Source organism: Halichoerus grypus, chromosome 2 (assembly GCF_964656455.1).
Source record: "Halichoerus grypus chromosome 2, mHalGry1.hap1.1, whole genome shotgun sequence".
Classification (NCBI taxonomy): Eukaryota; Metazoa; Chordata; class Mammalia; order Carnivora; family Phocidae; genus Halichoerus; species Halichoerus grypus.
In genome coordinates this window covers 30,115,800-30,133,947 of record NC_135713.1, presented here as the reverse complement: position 1 = coordinate 30,133,947, position 18,148 = coordinate 30,115,800, and the positions used below count along the sequence as shown (strand labels likewise).

At 42.9% G+C, this 18,148-nt stretch overlaps 1 protein-coding gene across 4 annotated transcripts in view; it reads left to right on the top strand.

Moving 5' to 3' along the window:
• The first annotated feature begins 2,457 nt into the window (after nucleotides 1-2,457).
• The window catches only part of LIFR (LIF receptor subunit alpha), a 77,864-nt gene continuing 62,173 nt past the window's right edge, over nucleotides 2,458-18,148 (top strand). For 2 of the 4 annotated variants that reach the window (XM_078066666.1, XM_078066663.1), the window contains exon 1: nucleotides 3,199-3,552. The gene's annotated coding sequence lies outside the window, so the exon portion shown is untranslated. Of the gene's footprint in view, nucleotides 3,082-3,198; nucleotides 3,553-18,148 lie in introns of those variants that run through there. The other 2 variants (XM_078066665.1, XM_078066664.1) reach the window with 2 other exon arrangements.

Here is an 18,148-nt window from a genome sequence, read left to right as displayed (position 1 = left end):
ACACACGTTAGATCACACATCCCAAGAAGCCAGCTTAAGGGCCAAAATGGAAGTAGTTTAATAATAAAACCTTATCATCTCAAGGTTGCGCCTTTTGTGGATGATCGATCCTTTCAAAGAACAAAGCCTTTCATTTCCAGAACTTTCATTACAGGTGTGATTGTGATTTTTGTTTCACTTAGAGATCATTTTATATTTTAAGTATTTCAAATGAAATCTTATTTACAAAAAAAGAGAAATGAACAAAACAGGAAAACAGGGAGAATTGCCAAAAGTTGGAAAGAAGAGCACAAATCTTGGGCACAAAATAACTAAGAAGCTAAATTCTGCTATCCAGCAAGAAGTTAAAGTTTAACAATTTGCTATTTCATTCCCATTTAATTTTAGCTTGTAATATAACCTACCCTTTTACTTCTAATTACGTGCTCTTTTCTCTTTCATTCTTTGTTTGACGAACATTTAGTGAGAACTATGTGTTGGGCTCTTCATATTAGAAGATATAAGCATCGACCAAAACAAATTCTTGTTCTATTTATTTTGCAACATCTCAGGAAATTGTACAAAAGTAAATACTACATAAAACAGTATTTACAGATTGACTAGCCTATGATACTTGAGTTGAGTGAAATCCATGGCACTTGAAATTAAGCTGAGATTCCTTTAAGAATCCACAGTGGTTAATACACCTTTTTACACAGTAGTTAAGAAAAATTTACTCCTGTCAGCACAGATAACAGGATCATATCGAGTACTGCAAATTGAATTATGGCCTAGTTATAATCAGAACACTGCTAACGTATTTTTAAAGCCCTTGCCTTGTCATGGAAATATAAAATCCGTTATTTCTTGTGAGAAGTGTGTACACCCCCACTCTTCAAACTATACCTGCGTACGTGTGTGTCGGGGGTGGGGGCACTATGGTGGCCCTTAGGAGCTACACCGAGTTCCTGACCTATGAACTGGGTATACATCAGAGGCAGTTTTCTGTGAAGCTAATTAAAGCTAAGCTTCAAGTTATCTTTTCCAGGCCCCCATTCAAGGCCCTGGCAGGAATCCTAGCAATATATTCACGTGGTTCTACGTTTTTATACAGTTGGCAAAAGTGAGATATTTTAAGCACAGTCAGCTGAGACTGAGGTCCTTTTCCACGTGGATTTTCCCTCTGTCGTTCTCCCTTGTGCTGGTGTTGCTGGAGCAGCAAGAGTATGCTGCATTTGTTTTTTCTTTTTCTTTAAGAGGACTACCCAATTGCATAAATTTCAGGCCTCACAAAAAACTGCATCAGTGCCTAGGTGTGATAATAGTACCTATTTTACGGATGAGTGGGGAGGATTAAATGAGTGATAGACAGTTCCAGGTACATGGTATGTACTCAATGGATGCTAGGTTAGGCACTGTGCCCCCAAATGTCTTCCTCTCTCCATTATCTTTTCTTTTCTTCTCTTTCTGGAAAACAAAGTGACAGAAGTTAGCATTTTATGTGCTTAAAACTGCAAATTTGTTTCATGAAAAGGAATTTTTCAATCCCAGGCAACAGGACCACATGATTTTTGGGGCTCTAGGCACTTTTGCCTCTGTTGAATACCTTCCTCCATTTAAAAAAAATAAACATTATATTTTAACATTGTATTAGTGTAAAGACAAATACTTTAATATATATTAAAACACTTTCTTAAATCTTAATGTTAATTTTTTCCCTCCTGATTTGAAACTGGACCGTTTTTGTGGGCCCCTAAAACTATTATGGGCCCTAGGCACTGTGCCTATTGGAAAAGACAGCTGTAGGATTCTCCAATATGAATAATGATAAATTTCCCAAACCATCATGGACTCAAGAACGAGGATAAACAAAAAGCAATGTTATACATCTTAAACAGAGCTTCGGGTACACTTAATATAGAAGAATGTTTTCCAAACAAGATCTTAGGGACAATAAGAAGCATTTAGTTTTGGTGTTCAAAAAATATGCACACAGAAAAAAAGTAAAATAAAATATGCACATGGATGGAGTCGGCCATTAGGACACTAGTAGGGACCATGTCTTACTGTGAAACACATATTTTTGTCTCTGAAGCTCACTTTTTCCATTAACATTCTGCAGGTGTTTTGTTGCCCATTTTAGTTACATTATCAACAGGGAAATGTTATTTCAGAAAATAAGCTTCATTTTGCCAATTTAGAAACTGAGAATTTCACCCACAGGCCTCTAGAAAACACACTGGCCTTGATGCTGGTGTATCAAATAAATCACAAACGAAACAAACAAGCTGGCTTCCTATTGAAGGTGTGTCTGCAAAGCCCTGTGACTCTGCGTGCCAGGGGCTCTATCTGGCACATTTCTGAACTTTGCAAAATTAATTGTGCCGAAGAGAACACCATGAAACGCGTCCGGCATGGAGTGTAAACATCTTCAAACCATGATTCTGCGCCATCAAGCGCTCTCCAGCTAATTTCATTTGGTGCATTACTCTGGAAGAAAATCGAGGCCAAGTGAAACTGCGGAAATGGGAACAATGCACGGAGGAAAAAAATCTCACCCCATTAAGGGATCCGTTTCTTCTCCGCACAAATAAGCCCACCACGCCTTGGAGGCAAGACTAGATGGCTCCAGGATATTATCAGAATGCCCCCGCGGGCCCTCTCGGACAGAGGGAGCCCTGCACCACCAAGAAGGAAGGTGGCCTGAGCGGCAGGGCCCCATCCCTGGGCGCATTTTAGGTAACTCAAAATCTAAGCAATCGCCCCTCCCCCCCACCGCCACCCTCGCGGAGGCGAAGCCGGTTTTCATGTGTTTTTACAGGGGAGGCGAAAACGCGGCTCCACACTTTCCAATCCTCTATGCAATGCTGGCAAGGAGCAGTGACAGCATCTGGGGGGCCACTCTCCTTCCCCGCAGGGCCGCCGCGCGCTCGGCCGGCCTTCCGTGAGGATGTGCACCGGCCCTGCCGCTTCGCTCTCCCCGGCTCCTCCATGACCTTCCGAGACTGGCCTCCGGACAGGACTCGCCGCGGAAGCGCCACCCTCGGCGCTACGGCCCCGCGCGCCGCCGCGGTCCTCCGACTCCCAGGGGCGGCCCCTCAGGCGAGCGCCGGACGCGCGCGGCCGGGCGGGGGGGGGGTGGGTAGCGGTGGCGGCGGGGGCGCGCGGGCGGCTTCCGGCGGGGGCGCGCGGGGCGGGTCTGGGGGCGGGGCCGGGACAGCAGCGCCCCCCCGCCGAGCGGCGTGCAGGCACCGCCCCCGCGCGCCGCAGTCCGGGCTGAAGCGTCTCGGCCGTGGCCGTGGCCGTTAGCGTTGCCTCCGGGAGGCTCTGGCGGCGGCGGCGACTCTCGGGGCTCGCGGAGGGCAGCGGGCCGCCCCAAGCCCGTGGCCGCCTGGAGCAGCCCAGCGCTGGGACAGGGGAGGCGAGGCGGCGGAGGCGGCGGGTTGTGCCCGGCCCCCCTCCTCCTCGCCTCCAGTCCCCGGGCTACTGCGGACTCCGGGCAGCCCCCGGGCGGCGGCCGACGCGGCCAAGCGGACGGCGGGGGATGGCGAGATAGCGGCGCGGGAGCGGCCCGTGAGTGCCGGAGGCGGGTGGGCGCGGCGCGGGGCGTGGGGAGCGGGAGCCACGGAGCCCGGAGCCCGGTCCCGTGGGCGCGTCGCCGCGAGCGCCTGGAGGCTCTGGCTGTGTGGGGGGCAGCGCTCCGGCCGGCTCTGGTCTGGGGGCGTCCGTGAGGAGTGACGGGGGGAGGGGGAGCGCTCCGGGTCGCGCCGCTCTCCGCGCGCCCTTGGGCCACCTCGCGTCCTGAGGGCGCCGACTCCGCGGTCGCGAACTTCTGCCCCACGTAGGGCAGTAAGTTCTGAGACCAGAGGCTACCTGGGGGATGGGAAGGAGCTTTAATTTCTATTTTCCTTTGGAGATGTAGTCAACCGATTGATTTCGTGACCCCGTACTTCAACTCTTCATGAAACCACTTCTTCCTCTCTTCTTCCCTTATTTATAGTGTATGTGATTTACCTGTATTTTTATGTGCTTATATCCGAAAGCGCTAAACTCGAAAACCCCAAAGTTAAACTGTTAATGATCAAAGTTGGGTTTCATGAAAGATGGCACTTCTGATATGTTGTCTAAAAGGATGGAGCTGGAATCTTGAATTCTGACTCCGACAGAAAACTTCGTATCAAGTGGTTGTGCATTTACTCCTGGGCTTGAAAAACGTGATTCTGGTCCCCACCTTCCGCTACCAAAAAAAAAAAAAAATATATATATATATATATATATGATCTTTATTCTCAGTTGGGTGTCTTTGTGTGCCTTTTTGTGTGGGTATGTTTAATGCAGTCAAATATTGATATAACGTGTACATTCTTGTGTAGTATTTATATGGAAATGAATTTTTTGCTTTTCTTTTTGTGTTCTTTTAACATAACATTTTTCAACAGAAGGGTTTCAGTTTAAGGTTTGTCTTCTGACATGTTCGTTTTCAGTTTCAGATTTGTGTTTCATTAAAAGTTTTGCTTGGAGTAAAATTAATGTGACTTAGTAGTATCATTTAGTCAGGGGTCCACAAATGAATCCTAAGTTTTAAGCAAATTTCCATCCCTTACAAATGAAAAATTAAAGCGTTTGTATAGTGCAAATTGTGCTTGCCCCTCTCCTTAAAATTATTATTTTGCCACAGATCTGAAATCCTATTTCACTAATATCAGAGGGTTCCTTGTCTAAGCCTGTCAGAAGAAGGGAAACCTAAGTATAGTGTGTTTTCAGAAACTCCAGACTCTCCTCTCGTTTTTTACATTGACTTTCTGTTTTATCGCCAGGTGGAAACTGTGTTAATTTGGAGGCTTCATTAGGTAGTAACAAGCTCAATTTAAATACGAGGTATGCTTTCAAGGTGAACCTAGCAGCTAGTTCCCTTCCAAGAATTGAATTGAGGCTTATTTGCTTTGTAATAGGTGAGATCACAAGCGAGCCTCTCTAATTAGTGGAGACTTGGATTCTCTTCTGGGAATTAAGAATCAGGAACTCTGCTGTCGAATGGAACAACTTTTGTGATTTTTGAAAGCCTGTGCTTTTGATGATCATCCTTGAATAATATGTTGGCAATAGTATAAATTATTCTGATATTAAATTTGATATATTAATATCTGATATTAAATAAAATTTATTGTATTTGTGGGACAGGCGATCTATGCACACTGTGGGAGATTGAATAGATATAAAAAGGTCTGGAGCAGAAAGTGTATCTCTCTCCCCTCTCTGAAACACAGCACCCTATTCTCCCCAGGAACCAGGGTTACTGGTTCCTTGTATATATCTTTCCAGATATAGCTTATGCTAGTATAAACATTTTATATGTGTTCTTTTTATTTGTCTTTCCACAAATGAGGACTCATTGTATATGCTGTTCTGCACCAGCTCCCCGCCCTTCCCTTAGAGTACTAAATCTTGGCAGTCCCTCTATCAGTACTTAAGAGAGCTGTCTCATTCTGTAAGAGCTGCTGAGAGTACTCCAGTAAGGGTGAACCATTATTTATTTAACCTCCTTTTTATTGAGATATGTGTAGGTTGTTTCTAATATTTTGTTATAAAATTTTTGTAAAACATTAGTTTTTAAGGTTTGTAAGTGGATTTCAATTGTTCCCAAAGGCCCAAAGGCAGTAGTAACTTACTTCTTTGCCTCACATTCCAGAAAACAAATGCCCCTTGTCTCCAATATACACCTTTTGCTTTTGTATAATTTCATAGTGATCCGTAAGGATCTTTGGTGTCTTTGTGGTGAAGCCTGAGCCATGATGGCCAGGAACTAAAGTCATACACCTTGATTAGTACCCTACCTCTTTGTTTCAAGAAAAGAAAGAACAGACGTAAACTTTTAAGAATAATCGGTAAGAAAAATTCACAAGAGATTAAATATTTCTGAACATGGAGAAAAGGCTTGTGCCTTTGATTAAATTGAAGATGAAGGCAGTTTTGGTTTACCATTAGGCACTAAATGCCTGCCTTCTGTGGATTATCACCAAATTCTCCTATTTTAATGTTGTTACAATATGGTTACAAATTGTACAGTTTGGGAGAAGGGTATGAGTAACTCTTAAGGGGGGCGGGTATGCTTTCAGAAAATATTTGGCTCATTTAAATTAAAAATCGACCTCTCAGAGTGCTTTTAACACCCTACCTCCAGAGGGCAGGCAGGCTCTGGTTGCTCCCCATCCTTTCTCACCCCCCGGAACAGCCTCAGTCAGGATAAGCTGTGAATATTTGTTGAATTAATAAGTTGTAAAAGTACTGCTAATCCTAGAAATTGTGCCTAATATATTATAAAAGTTGAGTATTAGCTAGTGTTGACCTTTTTATGTTCATTAAATTTATTTTTTAGAGTATTTTAAGACTCCTGTAAGCTATAGTTTTTTCAGCTGATCAACTCATTTAGCATTTAAGGTGTTTTCCCTTTATTATGTGGCAGCTGCCATTGTAGTACAAAACTGCCAATGTTGCCTATATTTGCTCTTCTTAAATAGGTATATATTCAGCATCTGTTATATTGCAGGTAACTTTATAGGGACTGCAAATACAATGGTGCACAGGGTGGACAGACCTCGCTGTAATGAGTTCACATCTTACTGGGGGAGATGAACAAAAAGAGAAGCGGTAAAAGAGGTAATACCAAATAGTGCTCTGTACTGGGAAAGTAGTAAGAGTTGATGCTGTAGTAAAGAGGGGCAGGGTGGGGGCCATTGTTTTAGATTGAGTGGCCCTGAAACACTCTCTCTCAGATGGAGAGATTTGAGCAGAGAGTTGAATGAGGGAAGAAGTCTGTGTGTTCAGAGGTCTGGAGGAAGAGTGGCTCAGGCAGAGGGAACAGCAAGTGCAAAGGCCCTGCAGGGGGTCTGAGCCTCTCTTGCCAGAGGAACAGAGGGCTGTCTCTGTGGCTGGGGTTTATGATGGAAGGGAGATGGGGAGAGTGGCAGGCAGGAGCGAGCAGGCGCTGCAGTCAGTGTCCTGGCTATTTGCGTGTGTGAAGGAATGTTTGCAGACACGGAATAGAGGCCTTGGATGGTGGCGGTCCTCCACCTGCTGGAAGCTCCAGGAGGGCAGGCGGGGTCTGATTGCTCCCCATCCTTTCTCACCACCCAGGAACAGCTTCGGCCAGGATGGGCTGGGAATACCTGTTGAATTAATGAATAATCTGAGAGTTTAAAAAAATAATCTTGCCGGATTTTGGTCAAACTACTTAGATTCCGGAGTCTCATTTGAGCTTTCCATCTTGGCTCTGGCCCTTGACGTTACCAAATCTGTTATACACATCCTCTCAAAGTATTGCTTTACATTGGTTGCATTTGATTGCTTTTCCATGAAATTAAAGTATGAAGCCTTAAAAACCTACCTGATTTTCCAGGACATTATAGTGATTTCTGAGTAATTTATCAGAAGTTTCACCTTTGATTTCAGTAGATTTGCTAGTTGCTTAAGTGTAAAATTTTCAAAGATGCCTTTTTTTTCTTTTTGGATACTGAATGCATTAATTCCTTTGGGCAGAGGACAGGCTAATGAGCAAATAAAATATATGTACTTTATGCAGGTACTTTTATCCTCAGAGGAAGAGTGTGCGCATGTTCTATTTTAGGGACTGTCAGGAACTCTGGTATTTCCTCTTCCCAACTTCTAATCTGTTTGTCATTCTAAATACATGTTCCTTTATATTAATTGAAAGCGTGGGAAAAGAGTTTTGTGCCAAGTAATTGTTATAGATGTCTAATAAGAATCTGTTCTATTTCTCTTGACTGTGGCTTTTTGGCTTCTGTTTGCCATTAGGAGTTTTGTCATCTTGCAGAATGAGGGTTCTGAATTATTTAATTTGCTATTCTAATTGGTTGACACCAGAACCCAATAAGTTGTGTCTAGGTTTATCTTCCAACTTTTTCTCATAAGCTCTGCGCAGACACTGGGTAAAGGATAGATTCTGTGACTCCTCTAAGGCTTAAGTAAAGTTGGCTTTGTCCTTTGTCACTGTCCCTGCAGTAAAAGCTCTTCATGTAGCAGGAGCATGTAAGCATCTGTTTTATATGTAACTGCTTGTGGTGATTTAGCGGCTTAGATGTTTGAGTTAAAGTACTTTTACTACTTCCTTTATATTTCCTTTGTGAGCTATGGAGATGCAGGAATTCCAAATTTGTCTTACATTGTCTAAAATTACAGCGCATACTTTCTCACCAATCGCTGCTAATGTCGCTCACGTGAGCAGAGGTGGTTTATCAGATACCGTTTTATGGTTTTATGTTGGACATTGAGAAAAAACTTTTGGTGGGTGAATTTTTTCATCGAATTTTGCCACAGAGGTGAGAAAAATCTTGGCTTTTACCTGTTCTTCTGGTTTGTAGGCGGGCAGAAGACAACTTGGAATCCTCCTCTGTGCCTGTAATTGAGAATCTATCTCGATTATTTAGTGGCAGTATCCTGACAGACCACAAGGAGGCGATATCACTTCCTGAACGGCTGTGTGTGGCGCTTCCCTAGAGGGGGGCTTGGGAAGCTGAGGCCCCTTGCTCTGCCTTCCTCTGACTGCTGTCTGAAGCAGCCTGCAAGGAGACTCTGGATCTGAGGACACTTGAAATGGTGGTGGCAGGAACATCTGGTGGAAAATAACAAGTGGTGGCAGTAGTAGTGCTTCCCATTTCTAATATTAGAAATGCTAATGGGGCTGTGAGCTGTAGACATTCTGCAGACAGAATCGTGCATGTCTGTTGAGTTGAGGGTGGGCGTAAGCTGCAGAGGAGTGAGAAACCACCAGGACTCCATGCTGTATCCCCTGAGGGTGCCAGGTGCCACCTGAAAGTTGGGGTGCCAGCCATTCCTGGCCACTGTCATTCCAGTGAGGTCCTGTTTCACATCCCATCCTCAGTATTTATAGTACAGTACAGAAGGGAAGGAGGCAAGGGCGTTTTAGAAACCTCTTCAAAGAAACCGTTAAAGTTGGGAGCATACATCTTCATCTAATTGGAATCTGTCCTGTGTTGATTCTTTGAAGATGGCTGGATCCACCAGAGTTTTACTGTTGATGTAAAATTACCTTTTTTGTAGATCCGACATTCAGATTTTGTGGAACTATATAGAGCTTAAAATGCAAAGCTCTTATCAGTAATAAAAACTTAAACACTCAAACAAAACCAAAGAAAGTCTAGAATTTGAGAGCCAGAAGAGGTCTCAGGTCATCTGGTCAACTTCTTAAGTTTATTGATGAAGAAACTGAGACCTAGAGATGGTATAATTTGCCCAAGAATCCAGTGGTTCCAGACTGGCATTGTAACCATGATTTGCTGATTCTTCTCTGCAGGATCCTGAGGCCCCGCCCCCAGAACAGCAGTTCATTGAAGGCAGGGACTTTGTGGGGTTCACCAGTATGTCCTCAACAGAGAAAATTGCCCAGCCCATAGTAGGCATTCAGATATTTGTTGATAAATGAATATCTACAGGATTTTAACAATTTCAGATTGCCATATTAGCTATAAGATAGTACAGTATTTATAAAATTTGAAAGAATGTACAATTTCGTAAGTTTTTTGTTAAAATATATGGCTTATTGCTATCAAAGCCTCAAATATTAAGCCTAATATCAGCCAGATGGGCAAGTGAAGATGTGGGGTTTTACTTACTAGCTTGGCACCTTTCTGAGCCTGGTTTCACTAAATTTTCTAATTGTTATTCTGCACTCTCAGTCTGCTGGGATTTGATATCATTAATGTTTTATGTTTTGTATTTGAAAACGTATGTATTTTAAAATTTGTTGATCTGAATTGTTTGCTGTTTTACTAATAGTTTCACTGTTTTTAAAACTTAAGGCTATATAGGGATTTGATTGTTTAAAAATAAATAAATAAAAACAAGTCTAGCCAACTGGAAGGTTTGCGGAATTGTCACTTTCAAATGCTGCTGGTGGGTGTTTCAATTGTTACAGCTTTCCAGGAGGGCAATTTTGTATTACTCATGGAAAGCCTCAAAAATGTGCCATGTCCCTTAGTCAGGCATTTCCATCACTGGGAATTTAAACTAAGAAAAAAGAAATAAGCATGTGTACAGAGACCAATCTATAGCAGTGGTTCTTACCTACACAGTGCATGTAGATACCATATTCCGTGAGTAGCTTTCTCCCCCACGGTGATTCTTGGTGGGAAGTCTGCTTAGTGGAGTGTCTCAAAATTGGGAAGAGGGTGCTCTCTGAAGTTTGGGAAAAACATCTCCAGATTCTGGTGACTTCCCCACAAAGTACACACAAAAAAACAACCTCAAATTTGCAAAAATGGTTTTTGTAGTTTTGTTTATGATAGTTGTAAGCTAGAAACAATTTAAGTGCTCAATAATAGGGAGATTGGCTACATAAATTGTGGTATGTACATGTAATAGAGAACCCTTTATTTATTAGCAGTGAGGTAGGGGAGTAATTTATTGATGTGAAAGAAAATCAGAATTTGCAGACTGAAAAAGCAGATTGCAAAACGGCATGTGTAAATTGATCTGAGGTTTTTGGCTATTTGTTTTGGAGGGTGAATGTGAGAGAGTGAGCTTGTGTGTGTGTGTGTGTCTGTCTGTATATACAATTTGGTAAAATGCCAGGAAAATTTATATACCAAATGTTAGGTGAGATTATCTCTGTGTGTTGAAATTACAGGTGACTATTATTTTTTATTAATCATTTTCCTGATTTCCTTTATATAAAGCATGTTATATAGTTAAGAAAATGGGATTAGATGCTATTTCCCATTTACTGGTTACGTGAACTTGGGCAAGTTGTGTCTTGTGTCTCTTTCCTTATCTGTAGAATGGGAATAATAATATCCAGCTCAAGGTGCTGTGGGTGTTTGATAAATGTTACCTTGACCTCACCAATCTGATATGATTAAGGCCACTATTATGTTCCTATTAATAACAGAATTTCTAAGCAGAGTAACTTGTTTTACAAGTTATATCAAACTGTTGTGAAAAGCATTTCGGGACATTCTGACAAAATACTTCATTGCTTTTGGTCACTGGGAAATATTTTGCTGAATTTTTATTTACTTTAAAACTGAAATGCTTTGCATTACCAAGAAATTTTATTTTGAATCGAAGGCTTTTTTTTTCTTTTTTTTTTTTTTTTTAATTTTTCCTTCTGTGTTTCTGTGTTTAATAGTCCTGTATGGGAAGTTCTTGAAGGTCAAGATCCGATCTTCTTTCCTTTTGTAGAGTTAGAATGAAATGTGATTCACTCATTCCGTAACTGATAGGGGCCCTTTGTCCCCCCGGGCAGTGGGTAGACATCAGATACAGACAGTGCCCAGGACAGACGTGCCCCCTTGACTTGCACCCCTGGGAAGGGGCCATTACGGAGACCCGCCCACACTCAGTAAACGGTGTTGCCACAGCTGATGGTCAAGCAGGCCTTACTTCCTCTCCTGCAGTTCTGAGGGAAACTTTGTTGTGATGTTACTTTTCAGTGAACACAAACATTGCCTCCTGCTTATTCCACGAATGACATGAGGAGCAGACTAGGTTGTTTCCTTGACTGAGGATTTACCGATCATTTACATTATACCGGTGTGAGACTATCCTAGGCTAATAGTGTTAAAATTGCTGTGGTAGATCTTCTGTGAGGGACATGCCTTTTTGAGATGGGTTCCTACTAATAAATTTAGGACGAATGGAATTCATGGGTATCCCATTTGAGAAATTCTAGCACGTAATCTTACTGAGGATGAGGGCAATAAAGCATGCAGCTTAAAATATGTAAAACGACATTAATTTTGTAATTTCCTAATGTAAGGACAGTTTTTAAGTTGGCAGCAGTGGACAAATTCTGACGTAAAGTAGATGCAGCAGTCACGAAGGAAGCCTCAGAACTTTCGTGACAAGCAGTGACCTTGCATTTCATTTTTTTCCCTCATCCGGCCTAATAAAGAAGATGGTTTCACAAATCCTTTTTCCTTGTGCCTGTGTAAAAGGCATGGAAGGTTAAGTCATGTCACAGGTCGGAAGCACCAGCAGAGCCAAGATTTTATTCATCATTTATCTCACGTTTTTTCTGTCTACACTCTTGCTTTCCATGGTCCACCTTACCCCCTCCATCCCGCCCCCACTGGAACCAGCAGTCAGCTTTCTTTTTTGGTTGAGGGGCGATCGCTTTTCCGAAAGAAAAAAACGCCCTTTCTCTCTCTCAGTGAGAGGGACTGAGCATGCACTGGCAAGTAGAGAGCAGCCAAGCTGTGTTGACGTGCAGACATGAGGCTGTTGGCTAGACATTGCCCACTTGCCCTTTCTCAGACGCCAGCTTCAGTAAAAGTGCAGATGTCTCTGTTTGGGACCTTTTCAGCTCACTGATGAATAGTCAAAGCTGTGATTGCTATACTCACACATTCCAAGGGATGTATTGCTGGGATCAAAAGCTCGAATGCTTGCAGGTGCAGTGGAGGTCACGTGCCTTGCTGAGTGGGTCTTATCTGCCCACTGTCTTTGTGCTTTCAGTAGAGACAATAAGAAATATCTTTTACTACAAGGTGGACAGCAGTGATAATCTAGATGGTAAATGGCAACTGAAATTTGTCTCCGTTCTGGAGACCAATAAGGAAAGACAGTGGCGGAGGTTGGATGTGGGACAATGTGAGCTTAGTTTGGAAGGATGGGTTGGTGTCTGTTACATGGACAAGGACGAGTGGGACAGACATTCTGGGCAGAGGGCGCAGCGTGTGCAGTGACACAGAGGACGGCCCAGTTTTGGTGGGACCCGAGCACGGGCGATGTGGGCAGAGGTGGGAGTGGGAGGTTGGGTGGCATGAAACAGTGGAAAGCCTCATGTCTCATGCTAAAGTTGGCCCCTTTTCCAGTAGGCCAGGGAGAGTGATGGAAAATTTCAGGCATGTGAGACCAGCATTTCAGGAAGTTGACTCCCGGTTGTGCCATGGAGGGCTTGGGAATCCAGAGACCAGTGAGGAGCCCTGCAGTAACCTAGGCCGAGGGGAAGAAGCCCCCAGCAGGCCCGGCCCCTCAAGTTGTTCAGAATTTTCCCCATCATGTCAAGGTGGCGACACGTGGAGTGGTGAAGACTGCAAGCTCTTCTTGTGCCCAGTGGGCTGTGCCCTTCTTGAAGCTTCTGATTAAACTTGGTGCAAAAGCATTCCGTGTGTTCAGAGCTCCCAAACACAGATCTGCTGGTGCCTTCCCCTTAAGTTGCTAAATGTTCAAGGGGTCCCCAAGTGTGGGTGTAATTGTAAAATAGGGAGTAGGTCAAGTCCGGAGGGGCGAAGTACCTGCTTGAGTTAAAGATGTCGGTCACAGTGTATAAACTTTCAGTTAGGAGATGCGGGAGTTCTGGGGGTCTCATGGACAGCATGGTGACCGTAGTTAGTTGTGTATTGAATGTTTGAAAATTGCTATGAGAATGGATCTGAAGCATGTTTGAGGTGATAGGCATGTAAATTAACTAGATTGCGGTAGTCACTTCACAGTGTATATCACATCATCAGGTTGTACACTTGAGATGTATCCAGTTTTGTCAGTTATACCTCAGTAAAGCTGAGAAAGAATCGGGGGTAGGCACACCCATGGAGAGATGGGTTAAGAATATGTGGAGTGAGATTTATATTGAAGCAAGGACTTGTAATAATTTGGGCAGTAGTAAAGATAGTAATTGCTTATGTTTAATATTAAGAATACCTTACTATTGGATTGCCTACCTGTTAATTTTTCAGACTAAAAGTGAATCCTCCCATTTTAATGCCACTGGAGGATAGGATTTTAGGCATTGTGATAAAATGAGGAGATACAAGAGCTGTCCTCATTTTTACTGTTTTGGCAGTTACATTCCATTATTGGCCTATTTCACTGATCAGTCTTTTCTGTTTTTCCCACGTGTTGCCACTAAATCATGTCTCTTCCAACCTATATTTGTTCATTTTCTGCACATGATGCCATTATCAGCATCAGCATCATTTTAGTTTGGACTCTGAAATTATCAATGCCAAATTTATCTTTTGTACTAGTTTATTGGATTAATTTATTAAAATCCTCATTATTACATGCAATATGTTTGCTATTTTGCCCATTTTTTTAACCCACAGATTTGATGAATGTGAGTCCTGTGTCAGCATCCAGTTCATTAATGAAAAGGTCAAGAAAAACAGAACTGTGCCATTTCTGTCGGTAATCTTTGTCCAGGTTGACATCATCCAATAATTAGCACCCCTCGAGTAAGGTTGAGCACGTGGTGGTGAGAGAACCCCCTTTACTGTTTTGTATACAACCTGTATCTCTTCATCTTGCTCATAAATATCTTTCGGGCATTTAGAAGAGATCTTGTTCAAACCAAATACCTCCTGTCTGTTTCTGAGGCTTGCTTTCCCAGATCAGCAGCCTCATCAAGTGAGGCGGTGAGGTGGGGCTGAGGTACATTGGCTTAGGGTCCCTTTCCTGATATGTTCTGTAATCAGGATCAATGTCAAGCTCACACGTCTCTCGTCTGTAGAATCTGCTTTCTTGACAGAACGTCCCACAAAACATCCCTTTCCAAAACAGTTTGGCCAGAAACCAATTCTTTCTGTTGTATTTTTCATTTTCTATTCCATTCTATTTAGAAGTTTCGAGTGAACGTAAGGTGAAGTACTGTCCTTCCAAATACTTAAAAGATGCTGTTGATTATGGTCGAAAGCTACAGATTTTGTTTTAATTCTTTTTTTTCTTTTGAGAAGCATCTGCATTCTAAAATAATGCTTAGGATTTTGAGATCTGGAATTAAATAATACCATAAGGAAAAGGACCGTTTGAATTCTTTCGGAGAAGAGAGCTTTCAGATTCCAACCCCAAAAGAATGCTAAGAAAACATTCAGGCACATTTTGGTCAATATCTGTGCACTGAAATATAAATCTTCAAACAGTTTATATTTTAAGATTATTTCAACAGCAAGTCAAGAATTTTTTAATGCCAATACATTTTGAAAACAGGTTGTTAACTGGTGCCCTACGAACTGTACTTAGCCTACAAATGTGTTTTCTTTGGCCCACATAGTGTTTCATAAAGAATTAGTTGCCAGCATTTAAAAATAAGGAGATTTCACGTTACCAAACCAAACCAAACCTGCATCCCTGTCCCTTTTCGAAAACCTGGAAGGTCTGTGACTGTACTGGACCCATGATCCTACCTGGTGGTTGTATAGAAGTGAAGTGCGAGCTGGAGGCTACCCGCCTCAGCTGTGCGCGCCTTATTCCTTCCCGGTGGCCAGCCTCGCTCACTTCATCTGGCTGGTCCTCAGAGTGGGTTTGAGCTTGCCTCTGCTGAGTTAAAGAGCTAACCAATTAGGAGTCTAGTTCAGAGTGGCGAGGAGAACAGGAAGGTGGTAGCCATTTGCTCTTTTGTTCCCCAAACATAGGTTGTTTGACCTCGGGCATGATGTGATGGCTGGCAGTGCTTGGGAGAGCAGGTGGAATTTTCCCCCAGGGACAGCGTTCAGCCAGCAGCGTCCCTCATGGCATTCCAGATCTGCTGGTTCAAGGTGACAAGCAGGGCGTCCTCAGAATAAAACAGCTCTGCATTTCTTAGCACGTGGAAAGTAGGGAAGGTAGGCCCTGGGTCATCGTTGTGTGATTTTAGAGATGTTAGGAGACTTGTCCGAGGTCACATACCTGCCACCTGGGCTGTGATGAACCGGGGCCTGGAGCCCAGGACTCGTGACTCTGGTTCAGTGGGTTTTCCACTCCACGTTTTTCATTTATGTGTCATGGTCTAGAGATGAAGTTGGTAATCAGGCCTGGATGCAGATCCAGGTTCTGCCCCTGACCAGCTGTGTGACCTCAGGCAAGTGTCAAAAACCTATCTGTGCCTCATTTTCCTTGTTATAAAGAAGGGGAGGATAATGATACTGAGCTCATCGGGTGGTTATGGGGATTTAATCTGATATTGCATTTAAAGAACTTAAAAACAGTGACTGCCTGTAGCAAATAGTGCATCAGCAATGCATGAGATCTGAAAAGTAATGTTTGTAAATTCTCATTATCACAGTAGGCTTAGCTGAAACCAGCATTTCAGCCACACAAAACTATTATGTAATGTTTTTTTCCTCTTAGGATTTAGAAAGGGGTTTTAGGATAGTTTTACTCTATGTATTTTTTTTTTAAAGCATCCAACAATTTGACTCAATTTTATCTTTTTATTCATAAATTTTTCTGTAGCAGACAGGTGCATTCAAAAGCATACCGTTCAGCTTTCTCTTCAGAATGTAAAGAAACAATTGGGTGTCATCAAAATATTTTCAGTCCTCACCAAAGATGCCATTTGGGTGGATTTGTTCAGTTCACTAAATAGAGCTTGAATATACAGTGCATATAAAGCCCTTTTAGGTGAAAGAGAGTTATAAAACTAAATCTCTGCTCTTTAGGAGCTAATAATTAATGGGAAGAGAGGATGGGAGGGAAGGAAAGAATAATCTCCATGATACCTGGTATGCTACAATAAATGCCCGAAGTGGAAATTGAGCAAAGTGCAGCGGGATCATTAAGAGAATGCCAGCTGGGTGTGATGGTCTGCGAGAACTAGGAGGCAAAGATGCCCCAAGGACAGGGAGCCGCAGAGGAGGATCAGATTGTGGGGCCGAAGTTTGAATTTGAGTTTGGACCTGCAGTCTGAGCAGTTGGTCACACAGCCTCCTGACCGTTGGCCTGGAGCTTGAAGGGACAGTGAGGGTTAGAGATGGAGAAGCTAATAAAAGCCAGGCGAGTCACTGGGGAAGCCAGAGGCCATGAGGTGGATTACTCTGTGATTCAAGTACTTGTGCCAAGATGCTGCTGAGGGCCTGCCAGACAGCGGACGTGGAGAGAAGGGTGAGGGATAGGGAGCAAGACAGGTCATTTTTAAGAGGTAAAACTGTCGAATAGGTGGGAGAGCTGGGGAAGAAGGAGGAGTTAAGGGTGACCCAGGAGAAGACTGATTCCACGAGCAAGGACTGGGGCATAAGAGAGCAGGTCGGGAAGAGAACGTGAGTGTAATTTTATACCTGTGGAGATTTTGAGGGATCTGTGAGATATCTAAGTGGATATGTAGCATCAAAATATTTTGTCATTCCTGAAGGACCTCATTTGAATTGGATGTGTGTAGATCAGCAAGCAGTTGCCTAGTAGGCAGATGGTTAATCTGTAAATGGGAAGAGGCCAGTCCTGGAAATACAGATTTGGAAATCATGAGTTGTGAATGATGAAAGCCACAAGATAGATAATGCTGTTCAGTGAAGAAATATGGGGTGAAAGAGCAGTGGGCTAAGGGAGTCCCACAAGGACGTGGAGAAGGAATGCTCTCTTCGGGGCAACTCTAGTCGATGGGGGAAGGAACGGATTATTTAATTAATGGTGTTAGGATAAGTGTAACCTTTGGGGGCAGGAGGGAGCCTGGGTTCCTGACACTTGTTGTACACCAAAATTAATTTCATATGGGTTAAAGTTTCACATATCAAAAGCCTTCAATGTACTGGAAAACTATATAGGTGACAATTTATACAGCTTTGGCCTGAGAAAGAGTTTATGGTCAGAAACCATAAAGGACAAAACTGGGAAATCTGACTTAATGAAAGTCAAACAGAAACCTCACTGAAAAGTAAGAAAACAAACTGGAAATACTTGTAATGCATGTAACAGTTCATATGCGTACTATGGTATGGTGTTGGGATTTGTTTCTTCTCAAGCAGTGAAGAAAAGATTAACATCTAATTAGAAAAATGGGCAAAAGACAGAATAAACATCTTACATATAAAGCATTGCAGATTACCAGTAGACCTCTGAAAGGTATTTTTGACTCCATAATCAAGGAAATGCCATTTATGGCCTAACAGTTGGAAGAGATTAAAATTAAAAAAAAAAAAAAAAAAGTCTTGCCCTTGGTGGGAGTGTGGAGAAGCATCTACTGGGGAATAGAGCTGTTCCTGATTGGCTTTGAAGGTAAGCTGCTCTTGTGCATTTTCCCAGCGTGTTAAAGATCCCTTGGCAGTTTTTGGAGCAAGGAGGAGTGTCCTTCAGGTCGTTTCTTTACTATAATAATAGGGTGTTTCACCCTTGTGAGAGAAGGCAAAAGCAAGTTCATTTGTATGGTAGACGTTGTTAGCATTTATCGAAGGCTGTTGCATGCCAGGCCCTCTGACAGCCCAGCAGAGGGGAGAGGCGAGTG